Source organism: Chlorocebus sabaeus, chromosome 24 (assembly GCF_047675955.1).
Source record: "Chlorocebus sabaeus isolate Y175 chromosome 24, mChlSab1.0.hap1, whole genome shotgun sequence".
NCBI classification, from domain to species: domain Eukaryota; kingdom Metazoa; phylum Chordata; class Mammalia; order Primates; family Cercopithecidae; genus Chlorocebus; species Chlorocebus sabaeus.
Window position 1 is genome coordinate 27925296 of NC_132927.1, and position 16448 is coordinate 27941743.

At 40.2% G+C, this 16448-nt stretch overlaps 1 pseudogene; it reads left to right on the forward strand.

Moving 5' to 3' along the window:
- Nucleotides 1-3137: 3137 nt before the first annotated feature.
- Nucleotides 3138-4074, forward strand: LOC103228977 (protein SET-like; annotated as a pseudogene).
- The last annotated feature ends 12374 nt before the right edge of the window (nucleotides 4075-16448 follow it).

The window sequence follows — 16448 nt, forward strand, 5'->3', positions numbered from 1 at the left end:
GCCCTTAAACATGAAACTTGTTCACACTCACTCATAATTAGAGGAATACAATTAAAACAATACTGAGATACTATTTCTTGCCTGTCAGGCTGGCAAAAATTAATAAATTTTACAACACATTCTGTTACATGCATCGCTGGTAGGATGTCAAACTGGTACAACCTTTTAAAAGTGAAATTTGGCATTACTTTACAAAACTACATGTACGTTTACTGTTTGACTCAGAAATCTCATTTTAGAAATCTAGCTGAAAATTTACTTCCAATGATGTGACGGTACATATATACAAGATTGTTCACTGAAGCATCATTTGTAATTGCAAAATATTGGAATCAATCTAAATGCCTACAGATAGAAGAATGATTGAATAAAACCATGGCTTATTGATACATGGAGTACTATGTACCTGTAAAAAAAAAAAAAATGAGGAAAATCTCCTAAAATAATAGGTAGTGATTTTCCTTAAAGGACATACTTTTAAGTGAAAAAAGTAAAATGCAAAGAATATGTATAGTATACTATGCTTGATGTAAGAAAAAAATGGAATACTAAAAGCATATACACATATCTGCTCATTTGTGCCTAAGTATGCTATGCCTATTTACATACAGCTTCACTAATAGAATGTGTTGTAAAATTTATTAATTTTTGCTAACCTGACAGGGAATATATACAGAAAAAATCAGCCAGGGGTAATGAGATTTGTTACCTACAGTGGGTAGATGGAAACAGGTTGGAAAGAATGGGAAATGAGAACAGAGTGGTAGGAGCGAGGTATGAGCAGAGCAGCACTTTTCTGAATATGCCTTTACTATATAGCTCTGACTCTTAGAACTATGGGAATGTCCCCCTCTCCCATTATAATTAATTAAATTCAATGCAGATGCTGAGGGAACCCCAAATAGAACACAACAGTAAGAAAAGTAGCGTTGGAAATAGTATTTTGACTATATACTATAGCACTGAAGATTACTGTACACAAGTATTATAAAACAAACAGTATGCAAATATCTTAATCTATTTGGTAAATATTCATGGGGATATGCTTTAGCAATTCCGAAGCTACGTATCTACTAGGACTGAACAAACAGATAAAAACATTATGAATAATAAGAGCTACATTTTTCAAGTAGAAGAAATAAGTTAGAAATAAGGAAGGGGGAGGAAGCTAGAATAAACCCTATAGTGTTAGAATAGGAGGTATCAGCATAAACTCATGATTTTTATTATGTACACAGCTGACATAAAGAAGTAAACATAGATGTATATATACATATGTAATATACAGACACATATTTCCTGTACCTCATGACATCCCACTAGCAATGAGCACGTGTAGCATCTATATTTTGGTTATTAAATGCCATTCTTCAATGAAATGAACCAGGGTTCCTTGTAGAATTGGTTGACTCCAGTATTGAGCCAGTGAAATAATAAGAATAGTCTGGAGCATCTTGTGATGCCAGAAGGTAAGGAAGTACTCAAAAACTGATGGGGACATGCTGGAAGAATGTAAGAAACTTGAAGGGGTTCCTTTTGTAGTAAAAATAGGAACAATTTGAGCAACAACAATTAAAAAATTGTAATAATGGATCATACTCAAAAATTAAGTATCTATGGCTCTAAATTGATATAAGTAATTGAATGAATAATTAAGAGGGTAAGAAAGGACAATTCTTTCTTATAGTAGGATTCTGATTAATAAATGTCGAGGAAATTGTTTCAATAAAAATTATTCTTAGGCAAATAGCAATAACTGTTTAGATAAGAACCATCATTGGGCACTGAAATTAATGATCAAAAATATAAGAAATAAGACTATTTGCATAGTCTTAGATTTTCTCTCCTAATGATTACAAAGGGAAAAAAATGTCTTCTTGGTAGAAAAACCTGTCATGCACCACCTTACCCAAGTCATCAAAGTTAATATCACCTAATATTGTATATCTCTTGATATGGGACACTGAGAAGGGCACAACATCTCCTCTATGTTATTCTTGCAAAAAAGTGTAATTATGAGAAATTATGGATCAAAATCCAGGGAGATTTTTCAAAATAACTGGCTAGTAGGCTTCAAAACTGTCACTGTCGTGGGAGACAAAAAAGAGTAAGGTGCTGTCACAAATTAGAGAACATTTAGGACTCATGACAACCAAATACAACGTGGAATCCTGGATCGTAACAGTAAAAAAGACATTAGTGGAGAAACTGGCAAAATTATTTCAGTAGGGTCTACGGATTAGTTAGTGGTATTGTATCAATGTTAATTTCCTGATTTTGATCATCTTACTAAGACTATATAAGATGTGGTCAGGAAAACTGGGTAAAGGATATCAGGGATCTCTGAACTTTGCAACTTTTCTCTAAGTCCAAAATTTTCAAAATTTAAAAATTAGGCTGGGCATAGTGGCTCATGCCTATAATCCTAGCACTTTGGAAGGCTGAGGTGGGAGGATCACTTGAACCCAAGAGTTTGAGACCAGCCTGGGCAACATGGCGAAACCCCATCTCTATTAAAAAAAAAAAAAGAAAGAAAAAGAAACAAAGTGTAAATATTAAAAAGAAATAGCTGGTAAAGAGGAACAAAGGGAAGTACAAGTAAACATTTGCTTTTTATTAGACACCTTAAGAGTCCAAGTCTTGAATTTTTACTACTGAAAACAGTACGAACTACAGACAATCATGTTTACTTTAACTTAAATCATATTCAAAACTATTACTAAATAGTGCTAACTAGAACCTGGGAAGGGTAGAGGGAAGGGGAGATAAGGAAAGGTTTTTTTTAACCAATACGAAATTACAGCTAGATAAGAGGAGTAAGTTCTAGTGTTCTATAGCACTGTAGGGTGACTATATTATTTATTTGATATTTTTGATGGCTACAAGAGAGAACTTTGAATGTTCTCAACACAATAAATGTTTGAGGTGACACTAATTACCTTGATTTGATCATTATGCATTGTACACAGATATTGAAATATCACACTGTGTTCCATAAATATTTACAATTACTAAGTGTCAACTAAAGAAGACTATTCATACTAAGAAAATGCTCTTAAAAAATGACTGTGAGTTTTTTGCCTGCTTCCTGATGAGCGAGGAGACCCGTGATCTGGTTCTTGAACTACCTTAGCCGCATGGCCCCCAAACACCTGTCTCCACTCCTGCCTCAAATGAAGAAACCAAGACCACCTCTTGCCCTGAGGCCAGAGGAGACATCGACCTCTGCAGGCTTGCCAAAGAAAGGAGAAAAAGAAGAGCAAGAAGCAGTTGAACACCTTGATAAAGTACAAAATGAAATAGACAGACTTAATGAATAATCCAGTGAGGAAATTTTGAAAGTAGAACAGAAATATAACAAACTCTGTAAATAATTTTCTCAGAAGAGGTCAGAATTGATTGTGAAAATCCCAGATTTTGGGGGTAACAACATTTGTCAACCATCCCAAAGTGTCTGCACTCCTTGGGGAGGAGGATGAAGAGCCACTGCATTATTTGACCAGAGTTGAAGTGATGGAATTTGATGACATTAAATCAAATTGCCAAATAGATTTTTATTTTGATGAAAATCCTTACTTTGGAAATAAAATTCTCTCCAAAGAATTTCCTCTGAATGAGAGGGGTGATCCATCTTCAAAGTCCACTGAAATCAAATGGAAATCTGGAAAGGATTTGACAAAACATTCAAGTTAAACACAGAATAAAGCCAGCAGGAAGAAGCAGCATGCGGAATTAGAGAGCTTCTTTGCCTGGTTTACTGACCATTCTGATGCAGAGGCTAAAGAGTTAGGAGAGGTCATCAAAGATGATATTTGGCCAAACCTTTTACAGTACAACTTAGTTCCCAATATGGATGATGAAGAAGGAGAAGGAGAAGATGATGATGAAGATGAGGAAGGAGGAGAAGATGATGATGATGAAAAAGAGGAGGAAGGATTAGAAGGTATTGATGAAGAAGGGGATGAGGATGAAGGTGAAGGGGATGAGGATGAAGGGGATGAGGATGAAGGGGAGGGAGAGGAGGATGAAGGAGAAGATGACTAACAGAATACTGATGGATTCCAACCTTCTTTTTTTAATTATTATACTTAAAGTTGTAGGGTACATGTGCACAACATGCAGGTTTGTTACATAGTTTTACATGTGCCATGCTGGTTTACTGCACCCATCAACTCATCATTTACATTAGGTATTTCTCCTAATGCTATCCCTCTCCCGGCCCCCCACCCCTCGACAGGCCCCGGGTGTGTGATGTTCCCTGCTCTGTTTCCATGTGTTCTCATTGTTCAACTCCTACCTATGAGTGAGAACATGCAGTATTTGGTTATCTGTCCTTGTGATAGTTTGCTGAGAATGACGGTTTCCAGCTTCATCCATGTCCCTGCAAAGATTCTGTCTCCTTTTGAGATAGAGTCTCACTCTGTCACCCTGGCTGGAGTGCAGTGGTATGATCTTGGCTCACTGGAACCTCCGCCTCCCAGGTTCAAGCAATTCTCCTGCCTCAGTCTTCCAAGTAGCTGGGACTACAGGCGAGCACTACCACAACCAGCTAATTTTTTGTGTTTTTAGTAGAGACAGGGTTTCACCATGTTGGCCAGAATGGTCTCGATCTCCTGACCTTGTGATCTACCCACCTCAGCCTCTCAAAGTGCTGGGATTACAGGCGTGAGCCACTGCACCTGGCCCCAACCTTCTTTTTAAAAAAATGTTCTCCAATCCCTGGGAGCAAGTTGCAGTCTTCCATTTACCATTTTTTTCCCCTCTTGCGCTCAATCGCCCTGTTCTTGTGGACTCTTTTCTCTACACCATGGTTCTCAACTTATTTTGGGAGAAATACCTTGAGCAGAATACAATGGAAAAAGTGTCTCTACCCCTTTCTGTTGGAAATTCATTTTCATCCCTTCCTGTCTGAACAAAAACTGTACAGAATCACACCATCGAGCTCTGAGGGGAAAAAAGAAAAACCTGTTCCCTTTGCTCTGCTGGAAGCTGGAAGGTGCGAGGTCGCTGTGTAGCAGTGCATAGAATTCTAGCTTCTTTTCTCCTTTCTCTGTACATTGGGCTCAGAGAGTACACCGTGTCTCTATGTGAATATGCACAGTTAGCATTTCCCAACATGTATCTGTCTACTTTCTCTTGTTTAAAAAAAGACAAAAAAGCTTTAAAAAATGGAGTTATAGAAGGTCAGCAAAGGGTGAGATGTTTGGGCGGGTTAAGTGGGCATTTTGACAGCATGGCTTCTCCTCTGGCACGTTCAATTGTGATATTTGACAGACATCCTTACAGTTTAAGATGACACTTTTAAAATAAATTCTCTCATAATGATGGCTTGAGCCCTGCCACTCAATGGCAGAATCAACAGAACCTGTAGGATCTTATTTGGAATTGACATTTTCTATTATAATTTTGTTCCTGTTTATTTTTAAATTTTCTTTTTGTTTCACTGGAAAGGAAAGATGATGCTCAGTTTTAAAGGTTAAAAGTGTACAAGTTGCTTTGTTACAATAAATCTAAATGTGTACACAAAGGATTTGATGCTTTTCTCTCAGCATAGATATACTTACTATGACCTTCCAAGTTTGACTTGTATAACATCACTGTCAAACTTTGTCACCCTAACTTCATATTTTTTGATACACACTTTGCAGGAAAACCTCAGGGTGATGTGGATTTGGTAATAGGAGTTGAATCAATCTATTAATATCTCCCTACCTGGGAAACATGGGTACAATTCGCCATTGGTTTCTGATAGTATTCATATCATTTGGGATACCAGAATGCTCAGTACTCAGTTCTGAGTACATTGTGCCCTTGACTTTTGATCTCCAGGTGGCAGTTTTTAAAATTCACCTTTCACCAGGATATAAAGTAATAGTGCCTGCCACCACCATCAGATAGACCTGGTGCTTTAATGCCAAGTTACATATCGGACAGTTGCTGGCATGTCTTCATTGGCTATGTAAAATGTGACCAAGAAGATAGGCTCTCAGAGTAAGAAGTCCGTGTTAATTAGGAGTGACTGTCCCAGCTCCCTGGTGTAACGTTCTCAAATATGACTATATAAATCTGGGTGGGGTAATGGACTCAGCTCTGTCTGCTCAATGCCATTGTGCAGAGAAGAAGCATAATCCGTAAGCTTTTTAATGTTGTTAAAATATAATAGCTGAAATTAAATGCCACTTTTTCAGAGGAGAATTAATGGACAATCTGGTGAAATTCAAAGTTTTTTGATGTATAAAACTTGATAAATGGAACTATCCCACCAATAGGCAAAAGTGTAACAACCTATCTAGATGGATAGTATGTAATTTCTGTACAGGTCTCTGTTTAGTAAATATATCACTGTACGGGGATCAGGAATCTGGCTCCAATAAAGGAACGTAAAGTGTTTTCTGAGGAAAAATGACTCTCAGAGATTGGCTCATTTTTCCTCACCTGGTGAAGCACAGCTAGAAATAAGAGATAAGCCAAAGAGACATTTTATGCATATGTCTCAAATTCTATGCACGCAAGGCTCTTTGCTTTATTCCAAGGAGGTACGTCAGTCTTTATTCAGAGCCTTTTCTTTCTTAATTCATATAAAGCTCTGTCAAGGTTGGCTTTGGGTTTTTAGTTCAGAAGAGAGTAATACTGCATCAGACTACTATGAAGGCAGGTCCACAGTAAGTGACCCACTAATGTGTTCACCAGGTCACGTGGTTTTGTAAAATTTCCAAAGGTAAGATATCTTAACCACAATTGGTTCAGACTGCCTGCTGCCACTCTGACTTGCCCTCCAGCACATATCACCTCATGTCAGATGGCAATGAAGAAGCTGTAGGCGTTTTTTGAGCTATAGCTAAGTAGAAGTCAATTAGGGTTTGTTGGAATATATATGTATATTTTATAGTTACTTCTGCGTATTATTGAATTATTGCTAGCTTGACCAGAGTAGGAATGTCTTCCAGGAATATGCCCACTGTCCAATTTGGTATCTAATTTTGTATTTGTAATTTTGTATCCTTTTTTTTTAAAGAGTCCCTCCCCGCAACAACCAACAATTGTATGAGCTTAGGTTCCCTAAAATTTTGGATCCACCCTTGGCATTATGCTAATGTTTGAAGGAACAGCCAGTTAGAAATGTTAAAACAAGGAATTAAGCAGGCAAATAATCCCTTGTTAATTAGTGTAAACAAAAGATAAGAAAGCACAGTGCCCTTGATCTATTTAGCATGTGGATAAGGAGCTAACAAACTTCCACAGATCCTGAGGCCATCACTGTGGTAAAGCATGTGTGATAACTGATGTTAGTAGTGATGATCTTGAGTCATGAAGGAAAACTTAAACTGCTGAATATACTTGTTAAAAATACAGAGAAATGTATAATTCACCTTGGGAATATTTTCTACAAATGTTTGAAATAGAAATGTTGGTGCTTACACATTCAGATTTTCAATGATCCGGAAACACACCCAAGAACAATGAATTATCCAAGGGTTTAGCTGGCCTGGGTTTTATTCTGGTTTGGTTACATAAAGCTGGAATGGTGGGTTATGATCTTTATTCCAAAAATCAGAGTAGTGTGTGCTGGACCAATCAGTTGAATTAAACTTCCCTTGTCCATAACTGCACACATGTTTAGCACATTTCTCAAAGAATCATCACCAGTGAGGCAGGCCACTCTTAGAAAGTGCTGGAGAACTGAGAATTTTGCTAAAGGTGCTTTGTGAAGGCAGAATAGTGTCAAGAATGGGCTATAGGCCATAGAGCCAAGCAAATGTACTTATACTTGCTTAAAAAGAGAGAGAGAGAGAGAGGGAGACAGAGAGAGAGAGAGAGAAGCAATAGTTGCCAACATTTATTGAATACTTACAATGCGTCAAGCACTGTGCAAAGTATTGCGTCATATAGATCATGTGTCTGAATTAATCAGCCTAACAACTCAATCAAGAACCTATTTATTAGTCCCAGTCTTCAGATGAGGACATTAAGGCTAAGAAAAGTTAAGAAATTTGTCCAAGATCAGAGAGCTTCCTAACCCTGGCACTATTAAGATTTGGGGCTGTATAATCCAAGGGAAAGTTCTGCAACTTTTAGATATTTAGAACATCTTTGGCCTCTATGCTTCTACCCACTTGTACCTGTTGTGGCAAATAAAAATATCTTCAGATATTGCCAAATGCCTCCTTGGGACGTGGAATCATCTTTGGTTGAGAACTATGTTTACCAACAGGCGTGGAGTCACTGCTACAAACCCAACCTCCACTGGTGCTCCTTCTGTGGCTGGAGCTCTGTGGCTGGAGCGGGACCTCCTCTCTGCTATGCCTCGTGTGGACACATTGTATACTAAGTAACAGGCAGCCTGGCCAAATGCTTCACAACCTGGAACTGGACACAGGGAGGCTTTCCGGCCCTACCCACGTTTCCAGACCCTGACACTTCCATGAAGCAATTGCTGGGCCACCCCTTTTGGAGAACTCCATATCCTACCAGAAATCTATAGAGGCTTGTGGCTATTCTTATGCCTTCCCTCATTTAGGTCCCACTTGCACTCTGCTTAGCATCCAATCCTCAGAAACTGAGGTTGGGAGATGGGCTGTATACTACTTTCACTAAAGAAGGTGGATTGTCAATTTTTAAATGTTCCATTCTTTTAAACTTTTATGTGCCTTTTGGGAAGGGAATTGAACCAAAATTCCTCTATTCTGTAATCCTTACTAGGAGCCTTGGTCCAGTTTTAGTTCCTGTGTCTCAAATCTGTGAGAGAGAGGGAGAGACAGATGGACAGAGAGAATACAGGTGTCTAAATGTAAACTCATGCACGTAGAGTTTTAACATTAGCTACCCTTCTTCCTAAATTGATGTTGGGATGAAGCTCCAAGAAGGTACATAGAACTCTTCTTAGAACTGTACAATTTCAGAAAAACATTAAAAAATCTTGTTGTGGGACTAATATAATGATGCAAAATTGCTTTGAAAATTACCGTAAATATTCAGTGACATTAAATATGCCTGAAAATTATATACTACTTAATGACATAATTAATATTTTATATCTGTTTTACTGAGATGAATACAAAAGTATGCTGTCTTCTTTATTCAAAGACCTGAAAAGTCAAGGTTCTTGACAAACCTTGCAGGCTTGTTATCATCTGTGTGTGTGCTCAAAACTTCATACCATCAGACAGCCCAGGGGAGTGCCAGCAATCGTAGTGTAAGGATCGTTTTTATTTAGCTTGTTCTGTGAAGCACATTAAATGTTTCTCATATACTTAGAAATCTTAAAAGCATTTATGGATGACAGTGACTTTAACAATTCTTTAACAATTCTGAGAGTAGAACGTGCTCAGTAGTTTTGAGCATTGGGGGATTCGATGTAGGTTAGGGATCTCTTCTCTCCTCCGCTCTCTCTTGTCCTTTCTTTTCCTCCCTAATCTTCCCTCCTCCTCTCTTTCTCTTCCTCTTCTCTCCTTTCCTTTCTCTTCTCTCATTCCGTTTCTCTCTCTTTCTCTCATATATACACATGTACTTCTACCCCTCTTTTTTCAAAGGTTTTTAACTCCATCCCTCGATGAATAGTTTTAGTAATTGCCCAGTGATAGTGCTAATTAAATTAGACCTCCAGAGGGAAGGCTACTCTTGAGTCTAAATGGCCCGGTGAGTTTTCCTATCTCTGATTTTACTCTATCAAACTTCTAGAAAGCCTCTGCCTTACTTGCCTTTAGTTTTACTATCTTCTGCTTAAGTATTTATCTCTTACCCTCCTCTCCAAATATTGTAAGCTCCTCAGGGCAGAAACTATGCCTTTTAAATGGATGCTATTCTAGTGACTACTCAGGAAATGTTTGTTGATATATTTGACATGTTGACTCTCCCAGGTCTATGGCTGCCCTCCTCTTGGGCAGCCCCCTTTAGGATAACTATATGCCAGACCTCGTTAGTATATCCATTTTGGTATAAAACATGTTGAAGCTTTATGTTCCACCTCAGAAGAATAGCAAGAAAACCAACAGAGTGATGCATCATTTCTCAAGAAACCATGGAGTGCAAAAATAGCAGAAATCACCAGTGCCTGGCCTTATGCCTGGATGCTCTCTGAGCTTAGATTCCTGGTGCAGAAATCACTGCATGACTCTGGCTTCCATACTTGAGGTTGTGAATGCACCAGGATGGGGAAAAACCCCGTAGGATTTTAATCTTACATGCGTCATCCATAGGCTTCTCCCCCTTCTTGCCTCTACTGACTCAGGACACACACATAATTCTATGAAATAAAATATATTTGTTCCCTGTCTTTCAAACAGTCTTTCCCAATCTAATGTATCAAAGACATTCAAAAGTTTGAGCAAAGGCTGTTCTTTCTCTAACTTTGTTTCATCATGGGCAAATCTGCTAAGGAAAACAGCACATACTGGCCAGAAGAAGAACTTAAAAAAGTCCAAGATGTATAGATTTCTTATTTCTGTCTCCAAAATCTTTCTATTTATATTCTCTGCGTGTCAAAATGGATGACTCAGCTGTGATACACCAAAAGATGAGGCAGCATGTAGTTCAACCCTCGCCCTCTCTCTCAGCATATGGCAAGGTTTATGGCTGCCAAAAAATGCACAGGCTCTTGCCTCCAAATACGAATGAACAAAAAACCCTGTGCTTTATGAAACCAAAGGCCACATCTCCAGCAGTTTGCACTGTATATGCAGTCTTTCTGGGCCTGACCAGGCTGAAGGTGCAAACGAGGCACAGGATGAGGAGTTGGTCTTTCCCATGAGGGCTTTGTGCTGTGATCTCTCTGACAGCCTGCCTCGCTGCAGCCTCCATCCCCATCTTCCAAGAGAAACTGTACAAAAGATCTCTCTCCCCAAGTCCTTCTGAAGTAGTCTCTTCTTTAAAAAACAACCAGGACATTGTTTCCGGAGCATTTGCCAGGAATGCCAAAAGAAGGCTTAGCTCTGCGCATAGAGAAAGAACAAAGATGATTCCTTTTCAGAAAACGTTGCATGTATGCATGTATATTTGGGGTGAAGGTAGGGAGCATGAATTATCCCTTTCAAGCAAGTTGTGAGTTTTGTTTTGTTTTTCTTCTCTCGTTGCCCAGGCTGGAGTGCAATGGCCTGATCTCGGCTCACTGCAACCTCCGCCTCCTGGGTTCAAGCGATTCTCCTGTCTCAGCCTCCCAAGTAGCTGGGATTACAGGCACCTGCCACCACAGCCGGCTAATTTTTGTATTTTGAGTCGAGACTGGGTTTTGCCATGTTGGCCGGACTGGTCTCTAACTCCTGACCTCAGGTGATCCACCTGCCTTGGCCTCCCAAAGTGCTGGGATTACAGGCATGAGCCACCACACCCGGCAGTGGGTTATCTAACAGATTAAGTTTTTCCTGGTGAGTGCTGGTCCCACTGGCAAGAGGCTTAATGGTAATTTTGTTGCCATCAGAAGCTGAGATTAGTTCCTGAGCTTTGTCTCTTGAGGACTGCCTGGGGCTGGGAGGTGAAGATGGGAACTGGCATGTGGTTGTACTGAGAGTTGTTTGTACAGGGTTGCCATGATATGAAACTGGGGTTACACTGCAATTCAGTTTTTTCTATCCTGTTTTCCCTGGATAGTCTGTAACGAATCCATTGTTAGCAATATGTATGGTCAGGCATTTAGTAAAATTCCAGCCCATTCTTGTGGTGCTGATGAAAACTAAGAGAGAGCAAGGGAATTTGGACTCCTGACTCATCTCTGTTAAGCACTTTGAAGGCTCTGTCTGCCTTGAATGGTGATGGCAGGTGAGGTTGAGAGCCAGCTCCTTCTTGGCTCTGGCAAGAAGTCATGGAGTCCTATACCCTTAGAGTTTTATTCTTCAGATGTCTAAGTTGTTTTTCTAAATTGCTTTAGCAGGAAACCCTGTGCAACTGATAGGGGGCAGAGGCATCTGTGTGCTTGAGAGCTCCTGGTTGTCGATGTTGGTGTCTAGAGAACCCACATCCCGGTCCATTCCCATCTGGCCCAAGATGAAGCAGCTCCTCAAAGCTGTTCCTTTTAAGTTCTTCCCCCACCTCCTACCTAATGCACTTTACTTGAAAACTTATTCGACGATATAATAATATATTGATCATTGAAATGCCTCAGGAGCCTGGAAATGGCTCGACTTTGATCAACTATTAATTTTTTTTATTTGTTCAACGGACCCAGGAAGAAAGAGAGGGTCTGCTGCCATCCAGTTGACCATCAAAACCTCAGTGAATCTTGGCACAGATTTGCTCCCTGCCAAGAGAAGCTGGACTATTGCCTGAAGCAGCAAGAGATGAATGGTTCCTTCTGTAGGTCCTGGCATGAAAACATCTCATTGTTCTATCCTGGTCTGTGCGGGCTGTGACTGGGCCCCCCTCAGAGACCTCAAGCACACCAGCCTCCAGGAGAGTCGCCTGCCAGCTTCCCAAGTCTGAAGAGAACATTCCTCCCTCTTTCCTGATGTCATCAAAGCCAGTGGTTGGGTCTGGGTTGAGAAGTCTCGGTTTTTCCTCTTTTGTGACCTCAAAAATAAGTCCCCATGTTTCCTAGTCCATGAGAAGAAGGGTGGAAGAAAAACCCCTGAAACAGAAGGGCAGTTTTTTTTTTTTTTTTTTTTTTTTTTTTTACAAACAATCAAATCTCCATGATCATAAAGTTATATAGTGTTAAAGCTAGACGATCAAGTAGCCAAACCATCTGGCTTTGCAGTTGAGGAAACTGAGGTCCAAAAGGATTAGGGGAGATGCTTAAAGATTTGATACCTGCTAACACCTCATCAGAGACACCTTACAGTATCAAATGTAATAGTGAAAAATTGAGAAAAGAATACCTTTCCGAGTGACATCATCTCCCCAAGTGCTACTCAACTTTGTGCCCTCAGCAGTTTGCACAGAGAAGGCTCTGCAAATGCTTTCAATGAGTAAGAAAAAGTGAGTACCTAGCGCACAATTGTCTTATGTTGTGATTTTGCATTTACCCATAATTAGCTCAATAAATATTTATTAAATTATTATGACAGCTAATACTTCTTGCATGTACTGCATAGCATGTTACATACCAGGTATTTTGCATGTATTTTCTCAACCCTCTCAGAAGCCCTATGTGGTAGGTAACATCACTATCTCCATTTCACAAATAAGGAGGCAGAAGCATCTAGAGGTTTGGTACTTAGCACTGTCACAGAGCTGAGAGTGATAGAGTCAAGATTCAAGCTCAGGATGACTGGCTGCAGAGCCCATTCTTAGCTTCTACACTATCTTGCAGAAATTAGTTGTATGTCTAGCACTGTGCTAGGAGTTGTAGAAGATAGTTGTCTTAAGAAGTTTGCATTTTCTGGAAAAAACATGATCTACATTGCAGCAGAGCTTTGAGCTGGGGCAGTGGTAGAATAAACCAGAGGAGTGACTGTGATGGTTTTCCCTGTGCTCTGGTTTCTCCTTTTCATCTTTGGGAAAATGTACCCTATGAATGCTAAGAAAGTAGAGATAAGCTTGAAGATTCATAAGAGACTGCTGCTGCCCAGGAGTATATGAGGGAGCAAAGAAGGAAAATACTATGGCCCCAGAGGAGGGTAGTCCTTCTCTCTTGTGTACACACACACACGTGCACACACACACACACACACATGCACGGAAGTTGAGGTTGCCTGTATTGGGTCCTTGCTTTCATATTTTTCTAAGTCAGTCACACATCCAAAGAAAGATGAGTTGGATGATCTGAAAACCAGACAATATGGTTGTCGTTTTACTTATTCTTTCAGAAGTAATTTAGTGAATATCCATCATGTAGCCATAGTACTCCAGACCTTGTGAATATTGGCAATGATCAACAAGAAATGGTCTCTACCCTCAAGGTACTCTTGTGAGGCACTAGTGAAGTGGTTTACAGTGCAGTGAAATAAAACCTGTGATTGGGGTGAGTGCAGGTACTTTGCCAAATCCTGACAATATTAAAATGATTAGGATGCAGTCCTTTAAGGGAAAGACTGAAGCTCTTTTCCTTGGAGGAGACAGACATAGGAAGAAATAAGAGTTGACCTCTTGGAGAGAAGATCCACTGTGATGACATAGGCTGTGAGCCTCTGGGTCCTGGGAGAGTTTGGGCAGGAGGGGGATGAGCTTTGGCTACAGATGTTTTATAGGAAATTCCACACGGATTGTGAGGAAGTACTGAATGACCTCAAAGGCTCTTGGAGACTCCAATACTTTATAATACTCTGTTCCCACATGAGTGGGCAAATGCAGGCAGAGGTGTAGGACTCACAAGGAATCCTTTACAGCTTCTAACTCCTTGCATTTCCATGGTATGGAGTAGAGAAGTGTAAATGAGCAGCAGGCCTGCAGGGGTGTGGGGAGCAACAGCAAGGCCACTCTGGGGTGCGGGGAGATGTGGAGGGACTTGTAAAACTGTGTTTGACCTTCTCAGGCTTAGGATTGTAATAGGTCCCTGATGCCCTTGGAAACCACATTGATTGTATTCTGGAAGAGCTTTATCAACCTTGAAGCTCCCATGTAGCTTACCTGTGTGCTGCCTGTTCCACTCACAGGAATCAGTGTTCTTCTATACAGTCCAGTGCACAAGCCTGAACACCAGGAAGACGTCGTACTTATGGGATGCAGCTATTAGAGGCATTCTATTGCCTGAACATACCATAGGATGTCCATGTGGACCTCTAGGCTATGCCTTTGCTCAGACTGCATCGTCCGAAGCACCTTTTTTCTATCCTGTTTTCCCTGGACATTCTGTAACGAATCCATTGTTAGCAATATGCATGGTCAGGTATTTAGTAAAATTCCAGCCCATTCTTGTGGTGCTGATGAAAACTGAGAGAGAGCAAGGGAATTTGGACTCCTGACTCATCTCTGTTAAGCACTTTGAAGGCTCTGTCTGCCTTGAATGGTGATGGCAGGTGAGGTCAGCTTCCGTGCGTGTGTGTGTGTGTGCATGTGTGTGTGTGTACACGAGAGAGGACTACCCTCCTCTGGGGCCATAGTATTTTCCTTCTTTGCTCCCTCATATACTCCTGGGCAGCAGCAGCACTGCCTCAGGGCAGCAGATACAAATGTGCAGACTCTGCCTTATGTAAGGCCACCAAGCTGAAGAGTCCGGAAGAATTGGCGTCTTGCCTAAAGCCTACACTCTGGGCACCTTGAGCGTAACTGCATTGGATTTGAGGTAGGGCCTTTTCCTCATTTAAACAAAAGGATCCTATCACTGGCTGCAGTCCTGTCTCCTCACTCCCCAGCTGTCTCAATCCTACTCACACCTGTTCCATTCCCCACCCCTCAACACCACCATCCATGCACAATTAATGCTCCTCCCTTAGCTTTCTCAGAGCACCTTACTTATAACTTTAAATCCCTATCATGGCCAAAATTATTTTATTATTGCTTTGAGGTCATATGATTCTAGCTTGGCAGTTTTGTACTGTCTTGAAGATACTACTCCCCTGTCTCTTCTGGCTTAATGCTCTCGTGGAGAAGCTAGTATTGTTCTAATTGCTATTCTTTTGTAGGAAATGTGTCTTTTCTCTTTGGATACTTTTAAGATAATCTCTTTGTCTTTGGTGTTCACAGTTTCACCATGATGGATTGTTTGCAAATTTCCTTGTACTTAATCTATTTGGGATTTTTTTGGAATTCCTAATGTTTGAGAAATCCTCAGTTATTATCTCTTTGAATATTATTTCTTGATCATTCTATCATCTCCTTCTAGATTTCCAATTATATAGATAGCAGACATTCTTACTGTATTCTCCATGTGCCTTGAGCCATTATAGCAAAATTTCCATTGCTTTATATGTCTGGGTTGCATTCTGGATAATTTATTTGCATTCATGTTCCAGTCCACTAATCTATATTTAGGTGTGCATGTGTCTAATTCCATACGTTAAAGTTGTAAGCTCCTTACGGTGAGGGACTGCATCTATTTCATCTTGATTTCATGTCTAGTACACAGCCAGTGATAAATAAGTGTTTGCTGAAATGAATTTGTTGGCATATCTGAGAAGCAATTGTTAAGCTGATCTTCCCGTGTAATCCAAGGTAGAAATACATGCTGAAATATAAGTTAGTTACCCATTGGCAAGGAAAGAGGGAACCACTGGCAAGGAAAGAGGGAACCATTGGCAAGAAAGAGGGAACCACTGGCAAGGAAAGAGGAAAAGACTCATTTAGCGCTTACAGTAATGGCATATGGAACTGGTTGGCTTGTACTGCTCTGTCTATATTTCAAGGGCAGGTTAGGTCAGGCAGAATCATGTGACAGGTGTGTTCAAAAACCACGGCCAAGCCAGGGTCTCTCTTCTTCAAATAAAACTCCTAAACATCATCCCACTTTTGCAATAAAACTTGGGGCAGGAAATGAAACTTTTGAACTGGTTACCTCCCCCAGCTTGATGTGGGTATAATCTTGACATTCTCTCTCACTTAAAAATGCGTGAAGAAAGGTTACTACCAAGGAAAAGGAGTTC